Below are 10,923 nucleotides of genomic sequence, written 5' to 3'. Positions count from 1 at the left end.
GTTGATGAAGCATAGGTTGAAATAAATTCCAGAGCTCAGCAGGAGATGGAACAGATGTTGCAGATGTTGCAACAGTGGGTGTTGCCTTTTGAGCTTGTAACAATTGTTGCAGCATGGTTTTGATTTCTACAACAGATGTGTCAAGTTTATCAACTCTCTCCGTCAATTCTCTGTATTTTAAACCATCATCCAAGTTAATGGGATCATCTGATTTCCCACCAGTGGTGGTTGTATCAGTGGTTGACTTTGGGAAATTTTCCCAAAAATCATCCACTAATGCCCCTTTTTCTTGGAACTAGGGACTTCTTTCTTTAGCAGAGGTTACCATTTTAAGTGAACCAGTGTATAAAGGAAGCACACCAGTGGACACTATGGTTCCCAAAGAAGAAATTACCTTCAAGGGAGTCTGACTTATGAAACTGCTGTCCAGGTGTATACCAATGGGTTCAACACATGTAGTAGCTGCTCCACATGAACTACTGACAGGAATTACTTGTAATTCCTGCAGTGTAACCTCCTCAACTGTTGGTGGGTAGTAGAGATACAGACACCGGACTCAGTCACTTGTTGTGGCATATTCTCATTGACAGGTGATTGAGAAGAACTCATTTGTGTCTGGGCTATATATATTAAGTGCATCCAACAGAGGTATCATGGATGGTGGAAGTTGTGCAGTGAGGATAGGGGTAGAAAGCGAATTTGCCCCAGGAGGAGGGCTGTGGATGATGGAATCAAGTGAATCTAGAGCATCATAATGTGGTGTCCCTATGGATACAACCTGATCCTTTTGAGAGGATGCAGGAGGAGTTTGAGGCTCAGGTTGAGGTCTTTCTTCCAACTGCTGTGAGGAAGTAGCAGCAGTGGTTATTGGTGACTGTGTTGTCAAAGGTATAACCTCTGGGACCTCATCTTCCAGAGTTACCTTTTTGGTGGGTTTGGGGGGCTTTTGAACATTTTTCTTTTTGGGTGTTTTGGTGATTTTAGGTGTGGGTTTCACAGCAGTGGTTGTGCTACTGTGATCACCTTGAGCAGTAGGCTCAATAGCAGGAGCCTGAGGAGCAGTTGTTGCTGCTAAATTCTGCTTAGGTGCCTCTGTTTGTATTTTTGAAGGTTTTGACAGCCTTGTAAATTTTTCAGAAGTTAGGCTGTTTATTTGAAAAGGATTCCTTGGATAAGCACATGGGCATTCTCCTTGGAAAATTTCTTTTGAAAATAAAAACTTAAAAATCTTGGAAACAATATAAATGATTTTTTATTAACATTTTTGACTAGATCATTGAAAATCTCCTGGGAATAGTTCAAATTTTCTACATTCAGTATAGCATAACCCAGGTATTGGATTTTCAATGATATCTCATTGAAAGCTGTGGTTTTATTTGACACACACATGAGGAGGGTATGAAATAAAAACCTTGTGGTAGGAGGAAAACTGCCCTTTTGTAAAGTATCTTTTTTTATTTCTTCTTCATACCCTCTATCAAGAAAATTAGTTTGATACTCTGTTTTTGGGAAAGAGCTTTTACCTGTAAGATCATCGAGTTCAAAAACCTCCGAAATGGTTTGAGGTGTAATGGTAGCGGAAATACCCTTTATTGATGAAGTGATGGCTTAGGCTTTTTGTCCTTAGTTTCAAGTTTAGCATTTTTCCAAAATTCTTGTTGGGTATCCAGGTAAATAGTAGCATTACTGGTCAACAAAGTTTTGTACTTTGAAGACGAAAGTGCATCAATCATGGAGTTGAAGGTTGTGCTTTGACTTGGTTTTTCAAGTATGCACAGGTAGTTATGAGGGGTTTTGAATGGGAGAGCCATGATGAATCGAAGATGGTTAAGAACGAATGAAGAAGATGAGTGATTTGAGAGAGAATTTGGGAGAAACTGCTTTTTGAAAGGAATTGTGAATTCGATTCGACTATGAAAACCCTGTTTGGGGTTTTGATCTGGGTTTTATAGGAGAAAAAATGTATGCTGACGTGGCAGCGGTAACAAAAGATCTGACGGCTAAGTACTGTCCACGTGACAACCTCTGATGAAAATGGATGACAGTTGTTAGGAAACCACTGATGGAACAATATCAGTGGTTTACAATGGTAAAAATGAAAACAGTGGCTGACTATCACTATCAGTGGATAGCTTAGTTGATTAAAACACTGAAGTTTATCAACAGTGATTATTAAGGAAAATAAGAGAACAGAAGTTGACTTTCAGCAGTGGACACCATTTAGCAGAACAGATGTTTGAACCAAAACAGTGGTTATGGCAGACTTTTAAGATTTATTGAAAATTTTCATTTTTAGCTATTTTTAAGGATGAGTTTTTGATTTTCTGAAAACATTTTAATGCTTTTATTCATAGAAAAATAGGATTTTGCCTGTTATTCCATGTTCAGCATGCCAATCCTAGAGATCAAGCTTTCAAAGGTGGATGAGTCTAAAGCTTTTGTTAGCACATCTGCCAGTTGATCTTTAGTTGGAACATGGTGCAGAGAAATCAAACCCTTTTCATAGCAATCCCTCACAAATTGATGTCTGATATCAATGTGCTTGGTGGTTGAATGAGAAACTAGATTTTTGATGATATTTTCTGCTGCCTGACTGTCCAACATGAGAGGTGTCTTTAAGGCAGTTTTACCAAAATCCAGCAGTTGATTTTGAAGCCATAGCAGTTGTGCTGTACAGCTTGCAGCAGCTATATACTCTGCCTCAGCAGTGGATGTTGAAATAGCTGCTTGCTTTTTGCTTTTCCAAGACACTAAGCATTTGCCTAGGAATTGACACCCTCCTGAAGTGGACTTCCTTGTTGTATTGCATCCATCAAAGTCACTGTCTGAGAAACCTGAAAGCTTGATATTTCCATCAGCTGGATACCAGATACCAAGTGTGGGAGCACCTTTGAGGTATCTGAATATTCTTTTTACAGCAATAAGGTTTGACTTTCTAGGGGCTGATTGGGATCTTGCACAAACACATGTTGCAAACATGATGTCTGGTCTAGATGCAGTTAGGTACAGTAAAGACCCAATCATGCTTCTATAAAGAGTTTGATCAACCAAATCATCCTTTTCATCAAACATGACTAACTTGGTGGTTGCTATGGGTGTACTACATGGTTTGCAATCATTCATATCAAATTTTGTTAAAAGTTCTTTGGCATATTTGCCTTGATGAATGAAAGTACCATTTTGCAGTTGCTTTACTTGGAGACCAAGAAAGCACTGTAGTTCACCCATTGCACTCATCTCAAACTCAACTGTCATGAGTTGTCTAAACTCTTCACACATTTTAGAACATGTGCTTCCAAAAATGATGTCATCCACATAAATTTGGACAATCATCAAGTCTTTCCCTCTCCATTTTAAAAACAGTGTTTTGTCAGTTTTATCTTTTGTGAAACCAATGGAAAGAAGAAAGATGGAAAGAGTTTCATACCAGGCTCTAGGTGCTTGTTTCAAGCCACACAAAGCTTTGTTTAGCTTGTAGATATGATTTGGATAAAATGGATCCTCAAAGCCAGGAGGTTGAAAAACATATACCTCTTCTTGAATCTTACCATAGAGGAATGCACATTTGATATCCATTTGAAACACCTTGATGTTGTGGTTGACAGCAAAGGCCAAGAACAGTCTAATAGCTTCCAGTCTTGCTACAGGGGCAAAAGTTTCATCATAATCAATGCCCTCTTCCTGTCTGAAACCTTGAACCACTAGCCTTGCTTTATTCTTGACAACAATGCCCCTTTCATCAGTTTTATTTTTGAAGACCCACTTTGTGCCAATAGGACTCACACCCTCTGGCAGTGGTACAAGCTCCCATACTTGTTGTCTTAAACTGTTGGAGCTCCTCTTGCATGGCCTCTACCCAGCTGTTGTCTTTTAGTGCCTCTTGGTACTTGACTGATTGATGGAGAGATAGAAAACCAACAAAAAGACAAATGTTTTGGGATTGACTTCTTGTGAGCACCCCTTCACTGATGTTGCCAATGATTTGGTCTGGTGGATGAGACTTCAAGAAGATTAGATCTCCTTTGTATGGAACAATGGCATTTAGTGGTGAGGGCTGCAGATGTGAATCATCTGAGCTAACAACTGTTGGTGACTTTGATGATCCAACAGTGTCTTGAAATGGAGGTGGAGGAATAGGTGGAATTGGTGTGGAAACATGTTGACTTTTATTCACTATTTGAGGACTTTTATCAACAGTGTTTGATGATGTGGAAGCAGGGGTTAAAGGGCTACTTTGGTCAACAACTGTTGATGTAGCAGTGGTTGAGCTTTGACAACTGTTTTGAACAACTGATGCTCTGGCAATGGATTTGAAGGTTTGTAGTGGAAGGATCACTTCATACCCATTGTCTGATGGAGGATTTTGAGATGGACCTGCACTGTTAGTCTTGACAGAAACATTTTCAAAAGTAAATTTATCAAGATCAAACAATTATGTAGGGTTTGCAGGGATTTTCATTGAAGAAAGTTCATTGAACTTTACATTCAAAGTCTCTTTCGTTGTCATAGTCCTGGTGTTAAACACTTTGTAGGCCTTAGCAGTGGTTGAGTATCCCAAATGATATCCACTGTCTACTTTGGCTGCAAATTTTGAAATTGAGTCTTTTAAATTCAAAATGAAACATGGGCAGCCAAATAATTTAAAGTATGAGATCAGTGGTTTGATTTTATACAGAAGTTCATAGGCAGTCTTTTGATGCCTGAGGTTGATTAAAACTCTGTTCTGGACATAGCAAGCAGTGTTTACTGCCTCTGCCCAGAAGGTTAATGGCAAACCTAAATCAGCAAGCATAGTTCTGGCAGCCTCGGTCCTGTTCTTTCTCTCAACAACCCCATTTTGCTCTGGTGTCCTTGGAATGCTGCACTGCCTTACAATTCCTTTTAACACACAAAACTCATCCAACTCCCTATTTCTGAACTCTGTGTCATTATCACTCCTGAAGACTTTTACTGGCAAGTCAAACTGCTTTTCAACCTATTTAACAAAGTCTTGCAGAATGCATGCAGTCTCATCTTTGGAATGTAAGAAATAAGTCCATGTAAGCCTAGAAAAGTCAACTACAATTACCAAACAATATCTTTTCTTCTTAAGACTCATGACTTTTACTGGGCCAAACAGATCCATGTGCAGCATTTGCAGGCACTTGGTTGTTTTGGACTCTTCAATGGACTTAAATGAGCTTTTATGTTGTTTTCCTTTTAAACAAGAAACACAATGCTCAGGACAGGTGAACAGTTTTTGAGGTAGACCTCTTACTAACCCCTGTTTTGACAAAGCAGTGATTGTCTTGAGATTTGTGTGCCCCAATCTCCTATGCCAAATTTCTGTCTCTTTGTTAGAGGCAGCTGAGAACAGACAAGCATCAGTCCTAGGGCTCTCTTTTGATAGATCAACTACATAAACATTGCCACTCATTTGAGCAACAAGTTGGGTTTTTCCATTTTTTATTATTTCTTCAATCTTTTTAACCATTTCTGGTCCAACAATCCTACAACAATCCTTAGTAAAGAATGAGCCATAGCCCTTATCACTCATTTGTGAGACACTAAGGAGGTTGAATTTTAGATTGTCTATCAGATTGACATTTTCAAACTTAACATTTCCAGACTGTACTGTACCAGAACCCATCACCTTCCCTTTACTATTATATCCAAAAGATATATCACCCCTCCATGAGTTTTGAATTCCTTGAGTAGGGCTCTACATCCAGTCATGTGCCTGGAGCCTTCATTATCTACATACCAAAGACTATTTAAGCATGCAGAAGCTCCCTGCACATCAAGTAAATAATTAGTTCAGGAGGGTCTCCAAAGCCAATAAGGCTTTGGATGGGGTCTCAACAGTGTCTGTGCTAAGTTCAGGTGGATAAACAGTTGTTAGCTCAGGTGTTTGGACAATTTTAGAACTATTTTTCTCTAACCACTGTTGGGGATCCTGTCCTATCAGCTGTTGATACCCAAAGGGATGTTTGTTCACTCTTGGTTTAGAAGGCTTTTTGTAAACCTCATAAACATGTGGGACCCTTGGGTATGGTGGTTGACCTTTACCTCTTTGGTATTGGTTAGCAGGGGGTGCATCAGTCACCTGAACTTCTCTTTTAACAGAGGTTTGGTTCAGCTGTTTTGTAACAGCTGTTTGAAGTGGCACAAACAGTGGTTGTTTATTGACTTGTGGTTTTGATGAACTCATTGGTGTTTTTGAAATGTACTCTTCCTTTTTGACCTCAAAGGATTTCAATTACACACACTGCTGAGTAGAATGGTTTGTTTTACCACAGATGGTGCAGCTGCTTGAAGGCACAATGGTACTTGTTTTGTTAAGATCATAAGCTTTTAAATGAAAACAATCTTTGGTCAAGTGATTTTTCTTTTCACAAAAGTCACAAAACAAGTTTTTAATCTTTTCTCTTCTTTTCAGACTCCTTAGTACTAGAGTTTTGAACTACCGTTGGGATGTCCTTAAGAGGAATTACCTTGGCCTTAGGAGCTTTGACACCATCTACAGTTGTGAAGTCCATGGGTTTGAAGTTTTCAAGGATGTCACACTCATCAGATCATGTGGGTTTGAATTGGTATTTCTCAATCTCCTCAAAAATTGAGGACCCCACAGATCTTTCCAAAGTGATCTTGTTACCAAGTTTATCAGTTATTTTAACATCTTGGCCATCCTTGTTGGTGGGTATGATTTCAACAGAACCAGTTTGATTTGCAACAGTGTTTTCAACTTGGTCATTTTTTCTAAATCCTATGCCAAATTTTACATTGCTTTCAAGCTGTTTTTCAAGCATAATCTCATAACCTTTGCAAGATTCCACCCATTTTTCACAAGTGATTTGGGTGGTTTCCAACTCCTTTTTACAAACTTGATATTTTTCTATCATGGTCTGGAGTTGGTCCTTGGTTATGCTATGCTCTTGTTTGAGACTGCAAATTTCATTATCCTTTTTAGATAATTTGATTTTCAATTCTTTTAAAGACTTTTCAAATTGTACTTCATCATTTAACACTCTATCCCTAAGGTTTTCATTCACCTCTTTAATGTTTGCAAATGCTATGATGCATTTGTCTGAACAAAGGTTTTTAAGAACCTGAGATGATACCTTAGCTGCAGCCATCATGGCACAACCACAGACATGTTCTTTTTCATCTGGCACTTTCTCTTTTTTTTCACCTTGTTTCTTCTCTTTTTCTTTAGACTAGGGGTCAGACAGTGGTTCCAACAGGAGTTCTGAATTTTCTCCCAACAGTATTTCACCAGCAACAGTAGTAACCACTGCTTCAGCAATTTCATCCACTGTTTCTTCATTTGACTGTCCTTTTTCAGCTTCCAGCCCTTCTGGTATAGACTCTAATGCTACAAAACAGTAATTATCATTAGAAGCATCATTGTTAGCATAGAGTGCAAAATGTTCATCACCTAGCTAATCAGGTAAGCTACTCCAGTCAACAAAGCCTTGGGTGAAAAAGATTTGCTGATCTGGTTGAACCACTACTGGTGTAGCTTGTTGAGGTGCAACTGGTTGCACTTGAACCTAAGGAACAGGGGCTTGGACATACTGAATTTGAGGAACAATAGCTTGGACATACTGCACAGGAATAGCGGTTCCAGGATTTGCATAATGAGAAGTGTTTACATGGGCAGCAGGGGCATATTGGGAATACTGCACAGTGTTTTGGTTATTTTGTGGTCTTGGGCTAGGGTGTGTGATAATTGGTCCACTGTTTTGACTCCTACACTCTCTAGCAAAGTGACCTAACCTGTTGCACTTGTAGCATTTGATTTTTGATTTATCCAACCCTACTTTTAGATTCCCATGCAACCCTGGGAATTTTCTCCTTGTCCTTTTGTAAAACTTGCTGGTTCTAACGCTCAGCAGTGCAAGTTGGTGTAATATGTCCATTTCCTCTATATCAGTTGATCAAAATGCTGGATATCATTGAGTTCAAAGCACAGATTGTCAGAATTCTGGTTTTCTCCATTAGCTGTAAAAGCATATTTGGTTGAGTAAGAATCAGAGTTATTAAAAGCTCCACCAGCTGTTATGTCAATGTAATGATCATAACCCTGATCCTTACTACTACCAGATTCTTCCTGACCCAAAAGAGCTGTGCTGCCAAATGAGTAGTCATCTGCAACTTTTCTAGACTCTTGTAACTTCTTTTTCTGGTTCAACTCCCTTTCATAGGTCAGGAGTCTAACATGAAGCTGGGTTAGGCTCAGATCTTTGAACCCAACAGAATTCCTGGTTACAAAAGCAATTGTGTCCCATTTATCAGGAAGTGACCTAAGAGACCTGCTATTTTGTCTTGCATTAGCAAATTCAACCTTAACAAGTTTTAGTTCACTTATGAGACAGCTAAATCGCTCAAACTGTTGTGTTAATGATTCACCCTTAATGTGACAAAAGGTTTTATTCTGTTGGTTTAAAATTTCCCTGTTATTTTCAATTACTTCTTCAGTCCCTCCAAACTGTTCTGTAAGTGCATCCCACAATTCCTTGGCACTGTTACAGTGTAACAGCGCAACATAGATCTCATTTGGTAGTGCAGATGCAACGATGCTAAATGCCTTGGCATCCAGTTCAATTTTTTGAAAATCCTGTTCAGTGTAGTTCTCAATTTTCTTAGGAACCATGACCTTTAGATCCTTAGCACTTGGCACTTGGCACCATTGGAACATGTGGTCCAAAGATAACCGACTTCCAACATCCGGTGTTCTGTTGAGCTAGGATGTGCCCCATCCTTCGCTCCCAGATGTTGTATTCAGATCTCTTCAACATAGGTGGTTTGAAGAGTGAACCGATGTTGTTATTAACATCCTGTGATTGTGACGTCATTCTGGTTGTTTTATAGGTACTGAATAATCAACTTTGTACGTGATTAGTCCTTACTCTGTTTTACAATGAAACGAACAATTAAAAGTATCAACGATTTTGAGCTGAACTTTTATGTCAAAATGATTGTTAGATCAAGTTTGACTGTCCTAGCTCTAATACCAATTGTTAGGATCTGAGTTTGATAAGATTGTGTTTGTTTAATTAAATGAAGATGAATTAGAAATAATTATAAGGAATTAGATGAATAAACTTTCAACACAATCAAAGAGAGAACAATTTTCAGCAAACATGTTTAACATAGAATCGAATGATTGCATTTAGTTACAATAATCAACACTACTGCATGCATGCACAAAGTCTCCCCCTCAGCCTAAGCTCACAGTGATTTGTTCGTACAGAATGACTTGGTGAAGAAGAGAGCTAATAGAACAGTATAGGGTATTGTTCTATTTATAGTACAGAACAAACCACTGAAGCATCTTTGCTGACGTCACCATGAAAGTGACATCTAACCTCCTAACAACTCACAACCACTGCCTATTACAAACACTGCTAGACTAAACTACTGATTACAAGTTAAATACAAAATACAAAGTAATCTACTACTTCTCATTCCACTGTTATACTCCTAACAGTGCTTTGTGTCTTCAGCAGTACTTGAACCATGACAGGAGATTGAGCATCAGTGCTTTGTCTTCAACAGTCTTTAGTGATCAGCAGTTGTTTGTGGAAGGCAGTACTTAGAAGTCATCAGATGTTAGGCCATAATCAAGGAGGAAGACTGATGCAAACAACTGTTTATTCTGAATCCACTGATCTGATCCAGTTTTGGCTTTAATCAACTGTTCCTTTGTAGGGTTCGATCCCAACAAACTCTAACCCCATTCTTGAACTCCATGCTTCGTTTATATAGAATATGGAGGTCCATGCATGTTTGCCAAGTGGTGGACATGCACATGCATGTGCGATAAGTAGCGAAGAGGTTATGCATGCGCGACAAGTGGCGATGCATGTGTGCATGCGCGACAAGTGGCGTAGCGTGGGTGCATGTACGACAAGTGGCGCAACAAGGGTGCATGTGCGACAAGTGGCGAGATTAGTGTACTTGTCTCACCCGGTCCATGTACCCGTCTCTCAGTTAATACCCGCAACAAGTTTATTAATTAAGATAAACAATTATATTATTAATAACGAGTATTAATAATACAAATCCACTCACGATCATAAATATAATTATGATCCATTTCACACATCGTTCGTAATTACCAGTTAAACTAATTAAGTGGATTTTAGTTCGTTGCCCACGGTGTAACTCTTACGGGTCATAACTCGGTCGGCCGCGTTAATTAATCAGACCGGTCCATTTTTCCAACAATTTTTATGGTTTCCAGCGAGATTTGTGCTTTGATCTATGGTGGTGTAGGTGACGGTGGTTATGGGAGATGATGGTGGTAGTGGTTGATGGTGGTGACGGAGGTGGTTGTGGTGGTAGGAGGCAGGAGTTCGTGGTGGTAGGAGGTGGTGGTGGTGGCAGCAGGAGCTTGTGGTGGTAGGATGCAGGAGCTCGTGGTGATAGGAGGTGGTGGCGGTGATGGCGGTTTAGGGGAGGAGAGAGGAGGGGGTGGGGCTTGGAGTTTTATTAAAAGAAATTGTTTTTATTTTTTTCATTAGTCAGATTTTAAAAGAAAAACATATATATTTAAAAAAATATAGTACTTTACACGTCATCATGCCACGTCAGCAAAAAATGGTCACATCTGTAAAAAAAAAACTAACATGGTTACTATCTCGTTAGTTTGGGAGTGACACAACACATAAAGTGTTATGTTAAGAGGGACGGAGATCAAAGTGTCAGTTAGAAGTGGCAGCGCCCAATAACGAATAATTGAGGATGATAAAATCAAATGACCCTCTTGAGCGGAACTCAACTCAGTCAACAATAATATCTCTAACAACATCCGTACCAATCTGAGCAACATCATCTATATATTGTTCAAATTCAAGAAGTACTCGGTCGGTTAATATATAAATTGTTGGGAATTTTATAAATAATATTATATTAAGAGATAATATAATGATTATTTAA

The sequence above is a fragment of the Helianthus annuus genome, chromosome 2, assembly GCF_002127325.2.
Source record: "Helianthus annuus cultivar XRQ/B chromosome 2, HanXRQr2.0-SUNRISE, whole genome shotgun sequence".
Taxonomy (NCBI): Eukaryota; Viridiplantae; Streptophyta; class Magnoliopsida; order Asterales; family Asteraceae; genus Helianthus; species Helianthus annuus.
Note: the sequence above shows the minus strand (reverse complement) of the source record.